The sequence below is a fragment of the Sapajus apella genome, unplaced genomic scaffold (genome assembly GCF_009761245.1).
Source record: "Sapajus apella isolate SASKATOON/1434 unplaced genomic scaffold, GSC_monkey_1.0 scaffold4, whole genome shotgun sequence".
Lineage (NCBI taxonomy): Eukaryota > Metazoa > Chordata > Mammalia > Primates > Cebidae > Sapajus > Sapajus apella.
In genome coordinates, this window is record NW_022436944.1 from 11,531,422 (window position 1) to 11,555,463 (window position 24,042).

Genomic DNA, 24,042 nt, shown 5'->3' on the forward strand with positions numbered 1-24,042 from the left:
ATAGCATCCTGCTCTATTGCCCAGGTTAGGGTGCAGTGGCTGGATCATAGCTTACTGCAGTCTTGATCTCCTGGGCACAAGCAGTCCTCTTGCCTCAGCCTCCTCAATAGCTGGTACTATAGGTATGTGCCACTGAGCCTGGCTTCTTTTGCTTTCTAAGACCACATTTACATTAGCCCATCCATTGTTCAGAGCCTTGCTATGTTGCTGAGATCAAGTGATCCTCCCACTTCAGCCTCCCAAGTAGCTGGGATTACAGGTGTGTGCCACTGCATCCAGCTTAGCCCATCTGTTTAGTTTAGTTTAGTTTAGTTTTGTTTTGTTTTTTTAATTTTGCTTTAAGTTCTAGGATAAATGTGCAGGATGTGCAGGTTTTTACACAGGTATACATGTGGCATGGTGGTTTGTTGCACCTACCAACCCATCATCTAGGTTTTAAGTCCTGCGTGCATTAGGTATTTATCCAAATGTTCTCCCTCCCCTTGTCCCCCACCTCCCCAACAAGCCCCAATATGTGATGTTCCCCTTCCTGTGTCCATGTGTTCTCATGGTTCAACTCCCACTTATGAGTGACAACATGTAATGTTTGGTTTTCTGTTCCTATGTTAGTTTGCTAAGAATGATGGTTTCCAGCTTTATCCATGTCCCTGCAAAGGACATGAACTCATTCTTTTTATGGCTGCATAGTATTTCATGGTGTATATAGGCCACATTTTCTATATCCACTCTATCATTGATTTGGGTTGATTCCCATCTCTGAAACAATAAAGAAATGCTGTACGAGAAAGACCATTGGGGTACAAGTAGAGGTGAATTATCTTCATGTTACAAACAAAAAATTAGATCCAGAACTTGAAAGAGGGCTTACAAATAATCTAATTTACTGACTATATTGATCTGCCACTCAGAATCCACCACTGGGTAAGGGTCATGTAATGGTTTGCCAGGCCTGCTGAAATAAAGCACTGCAAACTGGGTGGCTTAAACAACAGAAATGTATTGTCTCACATGTTCAAGGTCAAGGTGTCAGCAGGGTTGGCTCCTTCTGAGGGCTGTCAGGGAAGTATCTGTTCCATGCTTCTCCCTGCCAGCTTCTAGCAGTTTGTTAACAACCTTTGGCATTGCTGAGCTTGTAGAAGCGTCACCCTGGGCCCCGCCTTCATCTTCACATGGTGCTCTCCCCGTGTGCATGCCTGCCTCTGCGTCCAAATTTCTCCTTGTTATAAGGACACCAGTCACTTGGGATTAGGGCCCACCCTAATGACCTCATCTTAACTAATTATATCTGCAATGACTATTTCCATATAAGGATCTATTCTGAGGTACTAAGGTTAAGACGCCAACACATGAATTCTGGAGGACACAATTCAACCCGGAAGTCTACCTACTTTGTATCGGGTCCTCATGGCAAGGCTGCAAACTTGGTGAGTTGGTAGCCCAGTCCCACATCCCATGAGCTAATGGATGTGGGTAAGTTGTTTAACCTCCTGTGCCTCAGTTTCTTCATCTGTAAGATGGGGCTAATACAGGCCAACAATTTTGAAGACTTATACAAAAAATTAGCTGGGCATGGTGGCGCGTGCCTGTAATTCCAGCTACTCAGGAGGCTGACGCAGGAGAATTGCCTGAACCCAGGAGACGGAGGTTGCGGTGAGCTGAGATCGTGCCATTGCACTCCAGCCTGGGTAACAAGAGCGAAACTCCGTCCAAAAAAAAAAGCTCCAAAATATGAAAAAATATTTTTATAACTCATTTGGCAGCAAAACCTGACTTGAAACAAGCACATTGAATAAAAGTATCCTTGTGTCTTGAGTTGACACAAAGATACTTACAGTCTTTACTTATGCAGCATATATATGTGTCACTACAGAAACTAGAAACATTAGTATGTTTCCTAACAGGACGCTGTTGCAGATGCCATGAGGTGTTATGAAGCCTATGGTACGTATTCCTTAAATCTGCAAGTTCTGACATGCCAACCACTGCTGGCCCCAAGCAAGGGTTTGAATAAGAGACGGTGGCTCTTCAGTGTATATATCACAGGGTTATAATGAGGATTAAATGAGTTAATATTTGCACAGTGCACAGACTATTATCTGGCACATAGTAAGCACTATATACATATTTGTTAAATAAAATAACAATAGCTGTCTTGTCTAAAGTCACTCAGGTGGAAGGCTAGGGAGGAACGTTCTTTGAGTCTCTGAGTGTGGGAATGCCTGCCACCAGAAGCTGTGCTGTCTGTGCATGTCATGCTACCTCTGCGACTCCAGATCTGGGGCTCATGTCCTTTGGTTCACAAACCAGCCTAGTTTATATAATAGGTTGGAGCAATCTCTACCTCCTGAGATGACTATTAAGTGAAATCAGGCTTCTGTTTGTATTAGTCAGCTTCACTGCCATAATGAAATACCACAGACTGGGTGACTTAAACAACGGAAATCTATTTTCTCACAGTTCTGGAGGCTGGAATCCTGAGATCAAATTGTCCACAGGGTTGGTTTCTTCGAAGGGCTCTCTCTGTGGCTTGCAGGCAGCTGTCTTCTCCCTCTGTTTTCACATGGTCCCCCCTCTGTGTGGGTCTGTGTCCTAATTTCTTCGTATAAGGACACCAGTTATACTACATTAGAACCCACCCTGTGACCTCGTTTTAACTTAATTACTTCTTTAAAGGCCCTATTTCCAAATACAGTCACATTCTGAGGTACTTCGGTACTTTGGGTTAGGGCGTCAACATATGCATGGGAGCAGGGAGGGGGGCACAGTCCAGCTCCTAACACTATTTTTAGAAACTAGATAAATTACCACTCACAGCAGATGAATCCCATATGCTTGCTGGCTTGTTTCTGCCCCAGCATTTTTCAAAGTGTGGTCCAGGACCACCTGCAATCCAATCACTTGGGCTTTTAATAAAAATAAGTCTGCTCCAAGCCCTTAAGTCTGAATCTGGGGCAGAGGAGCACAGGGCCCAGGGATAAAGCCTACTTGTTCTTTACATTCATACGAAGGTTCGGTTTAATTAAAGGGACTTGGAAAAAGCCAGGTAGTGCAGTATGCCGCCCCCCAACCCCCACTGCAACCCCACAGCCACTGCAGTCTCCCAAGTAAGGGCATTGGAAAGAAGAGCATGGGAGGGGGTGGAGGCAGGCAAATGTGAGTCTGAGCAGGGAGCACTGTGCATTTGGGGCTTCCTCTAGTGTGGCTCACCAGAGGGCCACGAGAGAAGCTCCTTTCCACTCAAAGCTGGTCTCCCAGTACTAATGAATGCCCCACCCTCACCCTTTTCAGTAGATACAGGGGACTTTGCAGTGTAGATGCCAGGAGAGGCCTCAGGGGAGGTCACCTACCGAGAAATGCCAGACTGTATTCCACAGCCTGACAAAGATTCTAGTCATTTCTCTTGGGCAGCATTCCCCTGCCCCCAACCCCCAGCTCCCGGAAGAACTCAAAGTTCCCCCTGCCCCTCAGAATGATGGAAGACCTGAGCCTGGAAATAATGTTTAAGAGACAGGCAACAGTGGCATGTTTTCCCAAGCCAAATGCTGAATGAGGGAGCAGAGGTTGAGATGGGTTCACATGGTCACTGACTCCTCCAAAGCTTCATGTGATGTAGGTAAGCTGGGGAGGTCATTTGGCTTCCTGCAAGCTGATGTACGGGAAACGGTTATCATACATATGGGTACAGCCTTTGAATCACGTCCCAGACAACCAACGTGAGCCCTCTAGAGTGGGTGTCTGCCGCAGGTGTACACGTGTGTGCACACCCGTGTCCCACGCCTATGTTAGGTGGCCACAGACTTCCATGTCAAAAATTCCAGCAAAACAGCTGGTGAGTGGGACTCTAAATGATAGTGATTTTCCTAGCACCATGACAACAAGACACCATCAAAGCTAATGGCGCTAATCCATCCCTCGTCTTTCTCTGATGGTTCCGGCTTAGATTTTGTTTCTTAAAATACTTGACTGGCTGGCAATGCAGTGACTCACCTGTACCAGGACTGAACAGAACAGGCAGGAGGTGCTTTCTACTGAAGACCTGTCAAGAGCCAATATAGCACCTGAGGTCTTTCATTTCACACGTTGTTCCTGTCAAGGTGGAGGCATTCTTACTCTGTTGTCAAAGTTGGAGATGCCAAAGAAAGCAAAGTGGTTAGAATGTGTCAAACTTTGGCACCTGTATGAAACAGAGTTTGAGAAAATCATGCAGGTTTGACTGAGAATCTCTTCCTCATCTTCTATCCAGTGCAAGATAGGCCACACTTTTACAGAGAACTGTCAAAAATGAAAGTTCACATTAGAGTCACTCAGCTCCACATGGGTCCTCCAGTCACATCTTCCTCAATGTCAAATCCTGATTGTCAGGACTCCATGAATCCTGAATACTTCAATGATTTAAGGACTCTTCCGAAGCTGGTAATTTGGAAATTGCATTGTTGGTAAATTTGAGCTAATAAAAAAGCAAAGTCACGAATTTCATTGGCAATGAAACTGTGTTTACTGGTCATCTCTTAATTCCATTTGAATTCCACAGGCCATGAACTGTGGTATGTTGCAAAATACCCTGAAGTCAGGCTTGGATTCACATCCTAGATTTGCTGCTTATTAGCTGTGTGACTTTAGCCAAGTTACTTTGCCTCTCTAAGTATCCATTTCCTCAACTGTCAAAGTGGGAATGATACCATTTCCCAAATTATATTGCAGTGAATATAACAAAAGATCATGAGTGTGAGAGATACCAGTACAGAGCCTGGCCCATAAATGCTAATGTCATTTCCTGTCTGTTTTGTTTTTTGCCATAACTTAAATGAGCATAATTTCTGGCTAACTAATGTTTTAATGTTGACACATTTCAGTAGATGGTTTTCTATACTTTTAGAATGTCATAAATAATTCTCCAAGAAGTAGAAATGACTGGGATACAAACTCTGAGACCAGAAGTTGCCAAAGTCACAAGAGGTGATTTGCCTGGTTCAGACAGTGAAATAGGAGCAAAGCCTCCATTCTGACTTTCAGAGATTTGGGAGCAGAGAGTTGCAGTGCCCTTTGGAAAGATCAGTAGAAATACTCTGTGAAATGTGAAAAGCTGGGTGCTATCTCCAGGAGTGCCAGGTGAGGCCCCACTGGGAATCTGCCTCCTTCATCCCTGCCTCCCTGTCCTCAGCAGCAGCCTTTCATTTTCTAGTTAGATTGATTCAGGTCCCTGCTGACTCCTGGATGTCCAGCCACAGACATCTGTCTTTGTCTCCAGAGGTCTTCATATTTGCTGTTTTTTTTTTTCCCCCTGTCATTATTGTATTTGTTTTGGTCTTAGTTTTCTACCAGACTTTAGTGGAAAGAGACCAGGTTTGTGTCCAGCTGCACCCCTTATTAGCTGGGTTATTAAAGACAAGTCACTTCACCTCTTTGAAATGCAGTCTTCTGATTTGTATATGGGGATCCTATATGATTAGGTTGTTGCTCAAGAGCTAATGTGACTGAAATTCACATTGAAGTATTTTGTAAACTGTAAAATGCTGAGAAGAAAAGATAATTTCAAACTCCTGTTAGCATGTATACTTTACTGTAACATATACATGCTCAAAGATAGGTGTTATTTTTTAATTAAATATATTTGCCACAAGAATGCCATGAAATTCTCAAACACACCAGGGGTTGTTCTGAGCATCTGCAATGGTTCCAGTGGGTTCCCTGGGTGGTTTCTGAGGGAATTTGCCACTTGCTGTGTATTTGCCATATCCAGGCTCATGCTTGGGAACATCCTGTGATTCCCATGAGGTGAGTATTAGCCAAGTTTCCCCCATCAGGTGTGATGGTTAATTTTGTGTCGACTTGATTGGGTTAAGGGGCACCCAGATAGATTATAAAACATTATTTCTGGGTTGCCTGTGAGGGTGTTTCTGGAAGAGATTAGCATTCGAATCAGTGGACTGAGTATAGGAGATCACCCTCACCAACGCAGGTGGGCAGCATCCAACCGGCTGAGGGCCAGAATAGAACAAAAAGGCAGAGGAAAGGTGAATTTGCTCTCCCTTCTGGAGCCAGGACATTATCTTTTCCCACCTCCAACATCAGAATTCCAGGTTCTTTGGCCTTCCAACATGGGACTTACATAAGCTGTCACCTATGTTCTTAGACCTTGGGCCTCTGACTGGGAGTTACAGCATCGGCTCCCCTGGTTCTGAGGCTTTCAGTGTCAGACTGAATTATACTCCCAGCTGTCCTGGTTCTCCAGCTTGCAGACTGCATATCATGGAATTTCTTGAGCCAATTCCCATAATAGATCCTCTTCCACAAATCTCTGTATGTCCTACAGGTTCTGTTTCTCTAGAGAACACTGTCTAATACACTATGCATACACAAATAAAGTCACATCAAGACTAATAATCCAAATGTTAGTTTGTTACCACCATTTCTCACTTTGAACCTAGCTCCCTGCAAAGCACCTTCTACCCTGCACTTTTGGGGAGCTCCTGGGGTAGGAGGTCTTACATGTGCTCATCAGCAAATCAATGCCCAGGAACTGTCCCTTTTTTGGCTTTGCCATCTCACTCTGGTAAAGTTGCACTCTGGATTGTCAAGTGGAGATGCCTTTTTCTCTCTTATGCTCATTTATAGGGGTCCCATCTCAGTGACTCTGTACTCTAGTGTCTTATGAAGTTACTAACAAATAGTCACTTTTGCTTTTAGTGACAGCTCTGCCCAGGAACCAGACAGGGGTCTGATATGGGGTAGGGCAAAGGATGGGGTCCCACCACTGTTACCACAGTGTACTCAAAACGACCCCTTCCTCCAGTTCAACCCTTCGCCTCTTGGTGAGCCCACTGTACTTAGCTCCCTGCATTTCCTCGAGAGGGAGATTTCCCAGGTCCCTATGGGGTTTCCCCACTTGTCCACTAGATGTGATGGAATCCTAGCACAGACTCCAGATTGCACATTCCCACTCTACAGACAAGGAAATGAAGGCTGAGAGGGTTCAGAAACTGACCCAGGATCACACACTGAACAGGTGACAGTCAAGAGCCAAACTCAGAGCAAAGTCTAAATCCCACGTTCTTTCTAACCCAAATCGTGTGATCAAAGTGGCAAAATGACAGGTTGTTCTGACCCTGGTATTCATACAGGAGGGCACACTGTGCTGGCCACTGTTTACTATACATACTTTCTCCTCCCCAGGGGTTTATTTAAGTTTCTTTCTGCTTAGTTTCTGTTGAGAATTACACTCTGGGCATGAAAAACTGGGATTCCTTGCCATTTCACCTTCCTTCCCATTCCTAGCTGCCCTCTCAGTGAACTTACAGTTTATTCCATTGTTACCTGGCTTATGTTTAAAAGAACTGTGGTGGGCATGGGCGCGGTAGCTCATGCCTGTAATCCCAGCACTTTGGGAGGACTAGGAGGGTAGACCATGAGATGAGGGATTTGAGACCAGCCTGGCCAATATGGTGAAACCCCGTCTCTACTACAAATATAGGAATTAGCCCAGTGTGGTGGTGCATGCCTGTAGTCCCAGCTACTTGGGAGGCTGAGGCAGAAGAATCACTTTAACCTGAGAGGTGGAAGTTGCAGTGAGCTGAGATTGCACCACGGCACTCCAGCCTGGTGACAGAGCAAGACCCTGTCTCAAAAAAACAAAACAACTGTGGTTTTTACACAGATGACAGAACAAGCAAGTCCTGGCTATGGCAAAGATACACCTAAGCCAGTGTTGGTAGATTGAGAAAAACACATATTACTTGACTTGATTCCAAAGGCCCTGCAACCTGGTTACCCTACACCAACCCTCTGCTCCAGTCTAAAGGTCTACACGTGACCCTAAGTTCTCTTCGCTCTCCTCCCAGCTGTAGCCTGATGCCCACTAAAGATGCGGCCTGTGCCCCATGTGCCCACTCCTCCTGGTCCATTCCAGCGACGTGATGTCTATGCTCCATTCTGATTGTCACTCCAGCTGGACTGTATTTACCCAGTCCACTCTCACGGTCAGGGCCTTGACCTTCTATCTTGGCCTTGCCAAATCTTTCCTTTAGGGAGCTGGATGCTCTTCTTCCCCAGAAGACATTGCCTGGGGACTTGCCTACATCTAAACAAACCTTCCCATCATTCCCAGAACAAAGGACTGTTTCCTACCCAGGCATGCTCTTTCGACTGCTTCAGACTCTGGCCGTACCAGCTCTACTCACCATATAAGAAAACTCTTGGGGTATGGAGGAAGATGCACACCAGGAACTGTCTTGGCCCCAACTGGCCAGTTCCCAGAAACTCTGGGGCAGGTGGCTGGCCACTTTCTTTACAGGGCTTCTAATGCCTCACCAGCCGTAGTTGTTGGTGCTCAGGTAAATCAGGGCGCTGTCTTCAGTTTAGACTTCTTAAAGACCCCATTTCATATTACATTACCCTCACCCTACAACCCCTGCTTTCCCATTCTGTTTCCTTTCTCTACATAGTGTCAATCAGCATTTCGATATACAATATATATCAAAATATATCGCTTACTTCAGGAGTAAGCTCCTTGAGGTTTTAGTCTGCTTTGCTCGAGCAGTGTCTGGTAGGTGCTCAATGACTGCCTGCTGAATGCATGACTGGAATGACCATGACCTTGGACATCAGCACCAGAGTACACATTCTTCTGAGTGTGTCGGAAGGACAAGGAATTCTTGTTCTCTTCTGTCACAGAGCTCAGCTGTCAAAGATTTCCAAACCTCCTCCATCTTAGCCACAGCAATAAATGGTCTACAAGTACATTCTCAGCACTGCACTGAGCACCGTGGGAAATACAAACCCTTCAGGCAGCTTATGATCCCAGCTCATCTCTGAGCCACCATCCCCTGGAAAATGAACTGTTCCTCCTGCAAGCCCTCATTATGCCCTCATACCCCCAGCACAGAGCTTCGTGTTCTCCACCTGTCTCCATTCTTCTCAGACATGAGCCTGTCTTACTCATCTTCACATCCCCAGTGCCCAGCACAGTGTGGAGAAGCTATGAAGAGTGTGATAAATATTTGATGCATAAATGAATACCTGGGATCCCACATACAGAGAAAGCCAGCCCCTTCTGAATTAATTATGTGACCCAGACACTAGGGCATGATGAGTGTATTTCCCCTTATTATGATTAATACATTTTTTCCCAAAGAGTTCTTCAATCCTGAGATTTAAGTTCTATATATTGTAAATATCAAGAAATCCTTTATGAAATAAAACTCTTTCCAAAAGACAGCATACATTTTGGAGTAAAATTGATGACTATGTTTCCTTTTTCTAGACTTTAAATATCTCCTTTTACTTAGGGCTGATTTTTAAATCATGTACATTTAAAAATTTATGTGGAAGCTTCTGTGACATTAAAAATAAGAGTCTGTGAATAAAAGCTGATGATACCTTTACTTTTGTATCTGGAATAATTAAACTTTTTGTTTATTATAAAAAGCTTTTTTTTTTTTTTTTTTTTTTTTTTTGCTGAGTCTCACTCTGTCACCCAGGCTGGAGTGCAGTGGTGTGATGTCAGCTCACTACAACTCTGCCTCCTGGGTTCAAGTGATTCTCCTGCCTCAGCCTCCTGAGTAGCTGGGACTACAGGCGTGCGCCAACACACCCAGCTAATTTTTGTATTTTTAGTAGAGACGGGGTTTCACCATGTTGGCGAGGATGGTCTTGAACTCCTGGCCTTGTGAGCCACCTGCCTTGGCCTCCCATAGTGCTGGGATTACAGGCATGAGCCACTGCCCCCAGCCTATAAAAAGCTTTTTTAAAAAATAGGCAATAAACTAATTGTGCAGTTTATCTTGGATTTAGGAGAAGTTGGTTCTATTTTTTTCTTTTTGTGGAGACAGTCTTGCTCTGTCACTGGAGTGCAGTAATGCAATCATAGCTCACTGCAGCCCCTAACTCCTGGGCTCAAGCAATCCTCCTGCCTCAGCCTCTCGAGTAGCTGAGATTACAGGTATGAGCCACCATGTCCAACAAGAGGGTGTTTCTTAAAAAAGAGAAAATAATACACAGAGAAAAAGTAAAATAGTTGTCTTCACATTAATAAAGAGGGAGACTGAACATTTCCTAAATGGAATTATTTATAGACTGGACTAAGCTTTAAACTATACTAGATATTTAGTTGATTATACTTCCCAACTCTAACTATTAAAATTAATTTAATCATTGTGGGAAGAAAATTTAAGAGGGGACAAAAATCTGCTTTATGATTTTCAAAGTTAGTTATCTACACTGATCAATGTATGAATAAGTGCCCAGGTGCCAATTCATTTCCTGCCATGGAGATACTGTGCTTTCTCAATGTTTTAGAAAGTCAAACTCCAGGAGGCAATAGTGGTGTACCTCTGTTGTGCCTGCCTGTCCAACATCCATTACCCCATTTTTCTGCTCACAGCCTCCTGATTTTCTTTAGAGGAGCCACCCCTCACTCTACTTTCAGTTCATGAGGCTAGGAATAGTCATGTGACCTGGGCTTGACCAATCAGGGTTTGGTTTAGAGATGGGTACATTACCAAAGCTGAGCCAACTGGAGCCTGACTGGGATTTTGCAGGCACTAGTAAGAAAGATATCCTTGCCCTTTGGTACTGCTGATGCTTGGAGCTTCTGCCTGAGAGTGAAACTAACACAAAAGAAAGCAGACAGATGGTAAATTCAACTCATACTGCAACTTGGATGTGCCAATAAAATGTAATTTCTCTAGTTTGTCCATAATCAATGTGGTCCTTCACTATTTAGGGTTTAAATCTTGATTCAATCCAATAATTCAATATCCCCATTGAGCACACGCTCATTTTCTCAGATAGCTTCCTCTTTCTCCTTCTTCTTCCATAAAGATTCCATCTGGATGCATGACCAATATTCAACCAGGTACATGGCATTATGGCTGCCCTCATTGATAAAATACTAAAATATGCATGGAGCAGTTGGTTAACAGGCTCTGCTCTGAGGTCCCTGCTCCTCATAATCCATCAACTAAAGGGTTAACTCTGGACATAGTAGGGCATCTCCATTTAGACACCTCAGTGCCTGAGCCTGTAAGGATTTTTAAATGTTTCGATCATCATCCCTGTAGGGCCTATTGAGGTGGAGGTAGTATGGTGGTGTGTGTCTTTTCTGTGGCCTCATGGTGTTGAGAGGAAGGGAACTCTTGTCCTTGTACTGGCCCTTGAGCATAGCTGCCTTGTGTGTACTTATTTTGGGACAACATCCACTTTTTTTCTGTCCTGGGTACACTGCAAGCCTCTGATATGGGGGTCTGTGGATGGGGAGATTGTGGTTCATCTGGAGCAATCTGAGGCAGTGCTCCCAAAGCTGTTCCCTGACTGGCTTAGCTTCTTCTCCACTCTTCCTGCTGCTGCAGACTCTGACTTCTGTCCATGACTTCCTATCAACCCTGGTCCCAGGGGTCTCCTTGGCAGCCCACACCACTGAGTCACCTCACTACAATGATCACCTCTGGCAAGCTGGCTACAGGCTTGTTGCTATGTCTGGGTAGAGTCTACGCTTCTTAGGGACCTGGCACAGCCTGAAAAGTCCATAGCAGGGCCTCCTGCTGTCCCACCAACACTGAGCTCTTCATCTCATAATTCTGGAGGAGATGTAGGGGAAAGAGCTCACTCTGCCCTTGTGGTTAATCTTTACTTTTCCAATACAATCTTTCCACTCAGGCCTCTTGTCTTATTCTACTGCTTCTGTCCTCTGATAATCCCTACTTTCTCCTGGTCTAGACGTTCTGAATATAATACCCTAAGGTTTAGTCTACCAAGCTCAGTTCTTGACCCTCTGAAGAGGAAAGTAATGGAAGGTACAGGATATTTTCTCAAGGTAATAGCTTGAATTACGTGGTTGTTGCCTTGCTGCAAAATTTGTTTTTGAATGCCAGAAACTGAGTGTTATGTTTTCTTTCTCTGCATACTTTCTGGAAAGAACTTTCATCTCTTCCTAGGCAGATAAATGCCTTGAGTAGACTAAGTTCATATGCTTGAAAGGCAAAAGAGAAAAGTACACTGATAATTTTAAAGCATTATGCATGACAATAGCTTTAAAGCACCTGAAATTTAACTGGGCCTAAAGCCAGTCTACTCAGTTTAGTAAACCCATGGATCCCATGGTTAGAGCTGGGTTTCAGTCACTTGCTACTCTTAGTCCTGACTGACATGGTAATAACAGTATCCATTTCACATTATTTGAATAGCACTGGACACAGCTCCACATGCAAATGGGGCTCATTAAATGCATTTGATGGTAGGATTACTGCCAGGGTAGATCCTGACACAGACAAATCTTGCTTAAGGAGCATCCCAAGTCCATTTCTAAACCTCCCATGTACGTTTCTTCCTTTCCAATGGTAGGAAAAAAGAACCAAGGAAGAGGATTCCTTCCTTTGGATTATCTGGGCCCAGAATCCCCTCTCCTGTCACTCACCCTGTGGTAGTTCTGGATATTGTACTGAGGCTCCAACTTACTTCTCCTTGCTGACCCTCCTGTTTCTCTTTTCCTATAAGCATGTCTGTTTCCCATAGTTGCAAAAACAAAACAAAACAAATGAAACAAAACAATGATTTAAAAAAAAAACTCTCCCTGCCTCCTCTTTTAGCTGAAACTTCCCCCTTCCTGCCCAACCAACTCTCTTGAAGCAGTGATTTATACCTACTACCCCCTACTACCTCTTCTCCTCTTCATTGCCTCCATTTTGCTTCTAACCTAGTGTGATTTGGTTTCTGCCCTCACATCCCCACTAAAACCAATGTCTCACAAGTAATCAATGACTTCCTCATTGTCAAACACAATGGAAACATTCCAGTGCTCATTTGCTTGACATCTCTGTGGCATTTCCCACTCCGGACCACTTCTTCAACGTGGAGAGTCTTGATGTGAACTGCTTGATGCCACTTTTTTCTGGTTTTCTTTCCATTTCTCCATCTGTTCCTCGGGATCTCTTATTTGATCTTTAGGAGCTGGTGTCTGTCAGGGTTTGGGTTTCATGCTTTCATAATCTTCTCATTCCGCCTGCTCTTCTGGACCGGAAAAGGAGGCGTACCAACTCCCCAGGACAATCAGGGAAAGAATATTCAATTCTACCATCAACACCCAAAGCTGAAATTCTATATTAAACTACTCCCTGAACTACTAGTAAATTAATATATATATTATTTGATGGCATAACCGTAAGGTACTCTAAAAGCATACACGATTACTCCACCCCTATGTAATTAGTACATTAATGTTTATCCCCATGAATAATACATAGTACTACACATGCTTAATCATACATAGCACATACAGTCAAAACGTGCATAATATATCAAAGGACATGCTTACAAGCCGCTGCATGTGGCAGCCATGGCAGAGCAAGTGCCCATCCAGAGGGAAACAGCAGCAGCCTTCCTCGTCACTCAGCTGCATCCGGCAGTCCTCACAGTGGTAGCACTCAAAGTGATAATCCTGGTCCATGGATATCACCCTCACGATGTCCTCGCAGCCCTGGCTTTAGTGACCATCTTTATGTTGACTGTTCCCCAGTGGGCACCTCCAGGCCTCTCTCCTGTGCTTGGAACTCATGTTCCTAATTCTTCCTGGAGGTCTTCACCTGGAGGTCTTCACTACAGGCACATGAAACACATGTTCAAAACATGCCATCTTCCTCTCAGATCAATTTCTATCCTTCTACTTGCAATCACAGTAAATGGTATCAACATTCATGAAGCTGCACAAAGAACCTGAGAATCTTCCCAGATTTCTATTTCCTTTCCCTTTTTGCTGCCTATTGAGGCAGAACCTTTTACCTGGCAGTATATTAGGTATCCACCCAGAGTAGTGTGTGTGAGTGGATGAATGAACTATGGTGATATAGAGCACTATGGCTCCAACTTGAATCTGAAACTTGATGTCATTTTGCCTTTCACAGTTTCTCACTGCTTCTTCATTAACGAGGGAGTCCATCCAGATGATCTTCAGCTCTGAGATCTATGATCCACACAACTCCAATTTGACACCTTAGTCACTTATCCACTTAACCCCATTCCTTTTTCCTGTGCCTATCCCACCTAGGTAAAGAGGAGGGCGGCCGCTGTAATAAAGATCGACTTAAAACATAAATTATGCCACCTTACAGAACATATTTTTCCTGATAAGAGGTCCCAATATCTCTCTGCAGCCACCCACCTTGAGTCACAGTGAGAATTGGAAAGGGAAACAGACAGGGTGCACAGGAAGGGCGGGAGAAGCTGAAGGAATGATTAACAGAAGTCATTTCCTCCTTTCCCTGTCATGCCACATGCTGTAACTGTCTGTGTGAGTATCCCCAAGCACGGCACACGGGAAAGCACCGTCCCTCTTGTTCCGCATGACTTCTGTCTGTAAAGGAGTACCGTGACTGTCTCCTGAACTCCTACGTGCCTGGCACTTTCTACTTCTCAAAACATTGCACGAATATTTATTTGAGTGCCTTCCATGTGCAGCCACTGTGCTTAGCAATGTGCACCTTATCTCATTTAAATCCCACCACCCTCGCCTATTTTTATCTCGGTTTTGCAGACCAGAAAACTAGGGCATGGAGCCGTTAACTGCTTCACTAAGGCTATCCAACCAGTAGTGTGGTCCTGCAAATCATCAAATCAAACCCAGGTCCGATTCTATGCCCGAGTCCAGGGCAGCAGTGGCTACAACTGCTTCTGACGTATTTGTGGTTATCTTTCACTGCCACTCAGACACTGAGTACACAGTATCCAGGAGTTTGATAAGTGCTCATTGAAGAAGTGCTTAAACCATACCAATAAGAGCAGGATCTGGTCCCAGCTGCCAGAATCCAGAAATGCAGCTTTGGACCTTTCCCATCACCTCTTTGGGCCTCAACTTCCTCATCTGCAAACGGGACGCATTATGCAGATGCCTTCGAAGGAGGCTGTGTCTTTAACATTCTGTCTCTTCTAATGGCGCAGTGTCCCCAACGTGCCGCCAAGAAACGGCACTGACCGCAGGACCCAGCAGTTCAGCTCTCCCACGCGGCGCCAGCTGCACGGCTGACGCATGCGCCCTCCACCCTCCGCTCTCCGCCCTCCGCCCTCGCGCCCCAGCCTGGCGCGGAGGCAGCTCTTTTCTGCGCACGCGCAGGCCCTCGGCGCCTGACCGCTGGATCCCCTCGCAGCAGGCGGGTGCTGCTGCCTCCCCCGACGCCGGCAAATCAGTGCTCCCAACTGGGATGGGGGTCGGCTTGCCAGGAGCCACTCGGGGCCGACGGGGGAGCCGCCTGGCCCTCGTTAGGCAAGACCCCTGGAAAGCTGCCCCCCACGGGAGAGCGTGTTCCCGCCCGCGCGCTGGACGTGCCGGGCAGCACAGAGAGGCTCCTTCCCGCTCCCAGCACAGCTGGAAACGCTCTCGCTCTGCGGCCTGGGCTGGGAGGCAGGGGAGGGCCCCAGAGCCCTGCCAGCCCGCAAAGCCGGGAGGATTTTCCTCTCAAAAACGATACCGCTGATTAAACTGAAAACTTCTAAGGTCACGGAGGACGTTTATCCGGGCTGGGGCGGGGAACGGGAGAGCTGGAGGCGTCACCTGATGTTATAAGCTACTAAGAGGCTGCGGACTCTGCCGGGAAGCAGGCGCTTCATTGCCGCTTAGGGATGAATACAAAAACCTGGGCAGCTATTTTTACACAGGCTGAAACCGGGAGCGTGTGTGTGGCAGGGGAAAGGACGCAATCAGCCCTCCCCCATTCATCCCCTGATCTTCTCCCTCTTCCATCTGGAGAGTCTCTCCTCAGAACCGAATCATTTTTTTTAAATTATTATTTTATTTTTTGAAATCAGGGAAGGGAAAAGGAAGCGGATAAAAACGTTTCCTAAATGGTTAAAATAAATGAGATAGCAGCATTCTGAATTTTCACGCTTTGGTACTCTGTCCTTCCTCCCCTTGTGTGCCTTCTTTTGAAGTCCAAGGTTGTGGGTCTGAGTTTGTCTTTTCCTGTTCAGGGAACATGGAATGGCTTCTGAAAGGTTTAGGCCCACGGAGAGTTGGAGAAGACAGAGAAAAGAGGAGCCTTTCTGCCAAAAATGCATTCTGGAGCCCGACTTGTGCCTGTGCACTGTCGAGTGTGACTTTGTCCTGTGAGGACTCAAAATAAAGTTCTGCTTCTTCAAACAGGAATTTTCAGGCCATGACAAGCACTGGGAAAGCAGAAGGCTGTCCAGGAAGGGTGGTTGCTTTGCATATTCACCTGATTTAGACCAACTGGAGCCTTGCCTGTGCTTTCTTGTCAGAATAAATTTGGAGCTGAACTAACCATACCCAAGAGGGAGATGTGCTGGGGGAGGGCCGTGAGCTGTATGCTGAATTCTTGCTGACATCAGTCCATTTCAGATCACTCAATTTACTTTGATTTCAACGTCATTTCATTTTCTTTCCAAGTCCTAAGAAGTCTGGATAAGGAGACACTGAAAATCATTGAAAAATTTAAGGCATGAAATGAAGTATCTCCTAAAATTAAAGTGATGTTGTAGAGATTCACTATCTTAAGGATTTGCTTAGATGACCTTTTAGCAATTTTTCATTTGAGAATTATGGAACTACACACACACACACACACACCCCAAAACCCTACAAAAATAAAAGTTCACCAAGAAGGAAAGGTTACCTGGAAAACTCTTCATTCAATGTGTCATTTCTAAGATTCACTAGATTGGAATGAGGATATAGAGTGGGAATGTGTGGGGTGGGCGAGAAGTAGGGGGTAGGGGGAGTTTTAAATGTGTTTCATCCATGACTAATGTCTCCAACAATGGGAATAAAACACATTTTGCCTTTTGCAAAGGGAAATTGGAATTCAAAGTTGTGGAGAAACATTCCTACCCTGGGAGCTATGACAGCCTGACAGCCTCCTAGGGTCCAGCACAGCTGGGCTCTTAGAAATTCACCTACTTCTTCCAAAGGCAGGTCAAAAGAAGGTGCTGCTTCATTGAGATAGTGCAAATAAGGGGCTCTTTCATAGCAGAAAACCCCCATACACCTCTACTATTTGTGTGCCAGTAACTTCCAGTCAAGTTTGAGGAAAGATCCAAACCATTGTTATTATGCTTTGTTTTCATATATGTTTGTTTATTCGGTTTTGCTTTTTAAAACATAGCAGAACTTCTATGTCCAAATGGATGCATACCCTGAGAAAACTTTCAAACCACTATTTTAAAAGTGGGAGCAGGACCATTCCCTTACATCCCAGAGGACAATTCCAGGCTAACCCCCTTCTCTATCCCCAACAAGTTTAAAGACAGTATATCTCACCTGTGGGCAGGCCACTCCCCGTCCTTCATTTCCTTTACTGGCCTGTCACTCTGTATCCATAGCAACTCGACTCGGGTCTGAAAATCAGGAAACCTGGGTCGTGAAGAGGTTAGGTCTCATGAGGGATTAAAATCAAGAATCTGTCTTTTTAGATATTCTGTCAGAGATCAGATTTATTTTTAAGAAGTAGCATCTAAGCTGTCCGAGTTCAAAAATCAGTTTCTTTTTTGTAATATAGTACAGAAGAAAGAGTTCCGGAAGTGGCAACTTAATTTGTATCTAATTTCAGCAAAATAATTGCAGACTGCTTCCAACTTGAATGAGCAGTGAGGTATAGCTCCAAGTAGTTACTTATTTTAGTAGCACTCCCTCAGGATGAATGCTAGCTATTTTCAGTTGCATGTGGGAAAACCAAAGGCGCTGCCAAGCTGTGGCAAGTTGGCATCGTGTGTGAGCTGTCAACCAGGATACTTACTTCCACTCAGACTCATTTCTAACTTGCAGTTGGCGTGTGACCTTTTTCTTTATTCAGTTTGGGGTCCTGATCACTTCCTTTCTCTGCCACCCTACCTTCCCACTGATCTCTACCCCAACAGGCAGCTTTTGGCTGAATCCATTTAATAATAACAGTGTGAGTGCCAAGTGGGTTGTATAAAATCCTTAGGGAGAGCTGTGACATGAAACACATTGTTCTTCAGGGCTCCTAAGGACCAGAATGTACCCATCAACAAAAACTAATATGCAATAAAATTATATGTCTTTCTGTATAATTTATGCAGAGTGGGATAATGCTGCGATGAGGCCATAAATAGCTCTTGGTATATGTGGAGGCAGCCTCTACAATGGCCCCTGGTAATCATCACTTCCTGATATTCACTGTCTCGTGTAACCTCTCTTTCAACGTAGGCTGGATGGACCTGGTGCTTGGCTTTAAACAAATTGAATACAGCAAAACTGATGGGATGCCACTTCCAAGATTGAGTTACAAAAAGTCTCTCTTTCTAGCCAGCTGCCATGTTGTGACCTGCCCTATGGAGAAACCCATGTGTCAAGGAACTGATATCTCCAGCCAGCAGCCACAGGAGTGAACCTGAAAGGTCGTCTTCCCTTGGTAGAACCTTGAGTTGACTTTGGTCCTGGCTGACACCTTGATTACAGCCTGTGAGATCCTGAGCCAGAGGACTGCTAAGCTACAGCTGGATTCCTGACCCATGGAAACTATAAGATAACACATGTGGATTGTTTTAAGCTTCTCTGTTTTGGGGTAATTTGCTATGCAGCAGTAGAAAACTAACACAGTGTATTCCCCCATTTCTATGCAGCAATAGAAAACTAACACAGTATATTCCCCAAAGCAGATAGATCCTCCTGCTCCGGTAACCCCACCAGAGTTCTGTCTCCAGATCTACCTCCTGCTACAGCCTCTCTATCACCTCTGGGGTCACTTTTGGGGCACATCTCACCCTTAGGTATCTTTTTAGGAGCTATTTCTCCTGCTGAAATAATCAGCCTCCTCCTCTTCACAAGATAAATTCCTGCTCACCCCTTGACACCTGTATCAGACTCTGGAGAACCTTTCTAACTCAGCCAGGCAGAGCTCCTGCATCTGGCCTTGGGGTCTCCACAGCGCTTTGCCTCTGCCTGTGCTGCAGCATATCCCATTGCGCTGTCCTTATGGGTGGAGCTGCTGGGCTGCAGCTCTGGGAGGGCAGGGAATGTTTCTTCGTCTTCCAATCCCTGGTGCCTAGCACAACACCATGGTTAAACATCATTCTTGGAACAGATTGCTGTCTTGCAGGAGCAAGGATCCCAGGCAGAAGAGAGCATCTGGTAACCAGATCCACTCTCACCTGATGCAGGGATCTTACTACAGCATCCTCAAAGCGTTTGGAAGAAGACTACTTTGGTTAATTGGAATATATGGCACTCAATCAACAGATTAAACGCTCTAGCAGCCTGCAGTTGTTTGAAGCTCGCTTGATCTGATCCCAGCCCCTTGATGCATCACTTATCATGGGGCCTTGAAAGTTGACAGTCCTATAATCTAAGTTATCATCATTTCAATCCATGACCTTGAAGTTGATATGTCTCGGGCATCATGGAGATGTTTTACTTCATTTTTAGAGAAAGCTAGAAAGAAATCATGAAGGCATCCCAAGGCACAAGTTAAAGGGACATCCTTAGGGAGAAGCCTGAAAGAGGGGAAGGTTGTGCTTTTCTCTCAGATGGTGATCTAGCTCATGAACAGAGAGGCTCATTGCCAGGTAAGGCTGTTGGAAGATCTTACAGGAATGGAATATGTTGTAAGCCTGTCTACCTCATCATCATCTTCCCTCCATTGTTCCTCTCCTAGACTTCAGCTCACCAGTAACAAACAGCTTCTAACAGGTCTAATGACATTTAGTTATGATGTTTTCCAAGTCGTTCGCCACAGGGAGATGGAACTCTTTCTGAAATGCACATTGGATCACATCACCTGTCCACTTAAAGACTTTAATGGCTCCCTGTGCATGGCTTGCCCTCAGCCTGGTTAAAAAATCTCACCTCCTTGCTGTCTTGCACTCAGGTCACACTTGCCATCTTTCATGGCCTTGAGTACACATGCGCAGCCCCACTCTAGGGGTTGCCCAGGACCCACTGGGCTTAGTTAATCCTATTGTTCCTTCTGATTTTATGTCACTCATCATTTCCTCAGATATTTCCCTGACATCCTTTATTAAACCAAATCCCCTCATTACATACCCAGGGACTCACACATTGCAAATATGTTAATTTGTATGGGTATTTGATCAAGGTCCTCTCCTTTTGAGGGAAGGAACCATGCTTGTCTTTTCTGATCCTGTATTCTTCGTACCTAGCATAGCCTGGTAAAAAGCAGGCATTCAATCAGTATTTGTTGAATAAGTGAATGAATAAATGAATGAACGGATGAATTACGGGTGCTCTTTGAAGGTACCTGGAGGAAAAACAAAAATGCAGGAAGAATGAGAATTTAATGGAACCCAAATTTGGGGCATAGAAAAGTAATTTGAAGTACACCACCATCCTAAAATGACTGTTGGACGTTCTTTAGATTGAGTGTGAACAACTTTTACAGTTAGATATAACTCCATTCTACCCAGGCTACAACAGCCTCAGGGAAAACCTCGAATTTCAAGCTGATTTCCAGAGCCTTTGGCTGTGCCTCCTATCCCTGCCAGCCCATCCAGCCACTCTAGCCCTCCCTCCCTTAGGAACTTATGCTGGCTCTCCTCTGGGGAGGGGAGGAAGGGTAGAGTTTGGGGGTGGATGACGCCTCAGGCCCCCTTACAGAGAGTCTCCATATGTTGCTGCCACCCCTAGCAGAGCCCCTACAGCCTTTTTTCCAGGCATGATCTGCTCGTTGCCCATGACTCCATGATGCCGCACAGGGCGCCTGACAGCCACCATTGCTGTGACTGTCCTTGCTGGGGCTTCTACTGTTGGTGGTGGGGGATTTGTTTTCCTACAGGTATGGAAAGCTTTTCAGTGAGCTTCTGGTGGAGCAGCAATTGATTCCCCTTTTCTCTCCTTTAGATGATTCCCACTCTTCCTTGATTGTCATCTCTCTTAGCAGTTTTGTAGCAGGCAAATAATTTTCCCTTATTTGTTAAAAAATCTTAAATCTAGGAGTATAGGATCTGCTAATGGTTTTTATTTCCTAATTTCTGTTTCTTTCAGGATTCAGGGAGGACCGATAAGAATAGAATTGACAACCATTCATCCAACAAACATTTCCTGCATGAGGAAGAGAGGTGATCAAGGCACTGCCCTTGTCCCCCGGAAGCTTGCCAGCACATGGGACTCTGTGCAGGTGTCTTCACCTCTGGGTTAGGTATTTGACTGTCAGGCCATGGCTGAGCATCCATCCTCTCTATGCTAATTTTTGCCAAAAGTCAAGAGTTTAGAAGAACACTAATTTGTTTTTCTTCCAGTCTTTCCTACATAAATGACAATATCATTATCCTCAGCTTTTAAAGTGCAAGTCTGAACAGAGATCCCAGAGTCAAGGAGGGTGCCTGAGTCATTTGAGATAATTACCTTTTTTTTCTGTCTGAGACTTGCATATCTGTGAATCAGCAATGTGGAAACTGGGCTACAACAAAACTAAGGGAGGCTTGAAGTGAGCAAAGCAGAGCAGAGCGTTGGCAAGAGCTGAGTGCTGCCACAGCAGGAACATGATGCTGATCATCATCTAAGGGAGCTCATGGTGCTGTCTGCCTCCTCTTAGCAACATCCACACAGGCTGGTACAGTCAGATCATTGTGACTTGGACAGGGACAAAGATACCCAGCTGGCACCAATAGCTCCCAGCACAGCCAGGGTATTCTGGAGGTGTGTGGTGTCAGGACAGCCTGTGCGCCCTCATTTGTTTACCTGAGTCATCTGAACAAAGCAGTGACTGGCTTTGTCTCGCTCTGGCGAGAACTCACAACAAACCCAAAGCCTCTTCCCCTACGGCCTTTGCTCCTGCAGCACAGCACTGGCATCTTTTTAGCATCATAGACACTGTCACGTGGTAATCAATGACAGATGAACTGTCCCTTCACTGGGCCACGAGCTCTTCTAGGCAGGAACCTCAGCCCAGTTTCTTCCATGTCTCCAGGGCCCAGCATAGGGCCTGGCTTCTAGTTAGTTTCTGATGAATAAATGAATGGCCATAGAGATGCACTCTTGGAAACACAAGGGGCTTCTGTAGTGGCAACATGTTCAATAGCACAGTACTCTATTGGTTCTTTACAGCTTGTAGGACCCAAAGATGAAATTATTTTTGTTTCTCAGAAAAGGTGTACCTCGTGGGGGCACTGCTCAAGGGAAGGTGCCCACAAATTGGGGATGAAGGGAGGCACAGGTTGATCAAGGCCCCAGGAATTGAAATGGAGGTGTTCATCCTACGGAGGCTCCAGAACATCTGAGGCAGAGCCCCGACTCTCCAGGAAATAGACTTTGCCGGAGAACAAGGCTGGGAGAGGCAGACTGTCCTAGGGAAGAAGTTCTATTTCAGTCCCACGGAGACCCCCAAGGCGCACTCCCATGCTTGACCCCGACTGTCCACTAGGGGGCAGGCAGAGGCAGGAGAAGAGGAAAGAGGGTGGCGGGTCAGGCCCAGTACACCCAGCCTGGCATCCTGCACGCTGCGCTGCCTGACTCAGACAAGGCCAGGCCGCTCCTCCTGCCTGTTGTGGCCTCTGTGATTTTATATGGTTTGGCCTGTGACATCAGATACCACGCGACCGTGGTAACCAAAGTATACAGCCTGGAGTGAATGTTAATAAACAGGAAAGAAAAGATCCCTGGTGTCTTACTTTACCCACACCATTTGTGGTCATGCTATCCACGCCTAGTGTCTCCTTTATTATCCTGAGCAATCGAGGTGTACTTGAATTCAGCGACTTTTTAAAAATGAAAAGCTAAATTGGGGGAATGTGCTTTGGTATCCTTGTTTATCTAACTTTGAAAATAGTGCCATGAGTGACCACTGCCTCTTGATATCCTGTTCAACGCTCCTCTTATATACAAAGACGTAATTTCAAGGAAAATTGTTTCCTTGATAGTCCCCACATCCCTTCAAAAGTCATTTCCTCCAAAGAAACGTCAGGTGATGGGATCCCTTAATTGGTTAAAGTTTTTTCCAGTATCCTCAAGGATTGAAGAAAAACAGCACAACTGTCTTCCTATACAAATTATCATCCTATGCAAATTACCGGGCCCAGAGACCCAGATCTAAAACAGACTATGACTGAGTATAAAGGAATAAATGTTTTACCAGGTCATATCTCAGAAGTGAAAATTTTCGTGTAGAGATGAGAGTTGCTTCATACAACATCAGAGAGTTTGAAGGTTATAGTTCTCCTGCCTACCAAGACTATCTGATTAGAAGCATTTTAAACTTTGCCTTATTGAAGTTAAAGACTCTTTAATAAATTGTATCTTTAATGAGAATAAGAACAAAATAATCATATTACAGGAACCAAGAGAATGATAAAACAGTCCTATAAGAAATGGCTTTCTAGTGGTATCAGAATTCATATGCAAACCTTTTCATGCTGCAGACTTTTTTGAATGCTACCCCTGATTTCATTCCAATAGTATTCACAGCTGAGAAATATATTTTAAAGGTATAGCATGATATCAAGTTACTTTAATAGTTTGCAAAATGCTCTCAAGAATTACCTAAAAATATGCAGTTTCTATGATACTGTAGATTACTTCATCTAAAATTGTTTGATCTTCAATTAAAAACATAAACAGTCTTGGATATATTTGGACACAGATGTTGCCAGGGTTTCCAGATTTCATTGTTCAAAGGTATTTCATAAATATGACAAAATGTGTTGCGATGGCGTCCATCTGATTGGGTATTCAGGCTTACAAAGAAAGTAATTACAGGGGCAGAGCCTGGGAGTCAGCCCTCATTCATCGCAATTCTCTTTCACATAACAGCATAGCTTGACCTTGATTTTTTTAGATGCAAGTAAAGGACATTGATGTAATTCAAATAAATTAGTTTTTTTCACATATCCTGAGGAGTCTGGAATCAGATATGACAGACTTGATGGACAAAAGCCTGAAGGAGAACCAACTCTGAAGTAATCATAGTGGTTCTAAAAGCTGTGTCTTTCCTTCTTATTGACCTAAATTTTCATCTTCTTTCTAGGGAACATTTGCTTGCCAGGTCCTTGGAAAAGGTCCACATGCCGGCTTCTTCTCTCCATTCCTTCTCTTTTGCGTTTTCGTCTTCCATTGAGATTCCCACCAGGGAATGT

At 44.9% G+C, this 24,042-nt stretch overlaps 3 long non-coding RNA genes across 3 annotated transcripts; 1 reads left to right on the plus strand and 2 right to left on the minus strand.

The window, feature by feature from the left end:
- Positions 1-22,563, plus strand: LOC116539547. The gene is made up of 3 exons (XR_004264109.1): positions 1-122; positions 1,310-1,470; positions 20,957-22,563. It is a non-coding gene; the product is annotated as an uncharacterized LOC116539547 (long non-coding RNA).
- LOC116539550 lies at positions 2,403-14,918 on the minus strand. The gene is made up of 3 exons (XR_004264111.1): positions 14,150-14,918; positions 3,988-4,086; positions 2,403-2,883 (listed from the first exon to the last, which is right to left on the minus strand). It is a non-coding gene; the product is annotated as an uncharacterized LOC116539550 (long non-coding RNA).
- LOC116539541 lies at positions 8,132-13,105 on the minus strand. The gene is made up of 3 exons (XR_004264108.1): positions 13,030-13,105; positions 12,561-12,569; positions 8,132-8,142 (listed from the first exon to the last, which is right to left on the minus strand). It is a non-coding gene; the product is annotated as an uncharacterized LOC116539541 (long non-coding RNA).
- Positions 22,564-24,042: the final 1,479 nt, after the last annotated feature.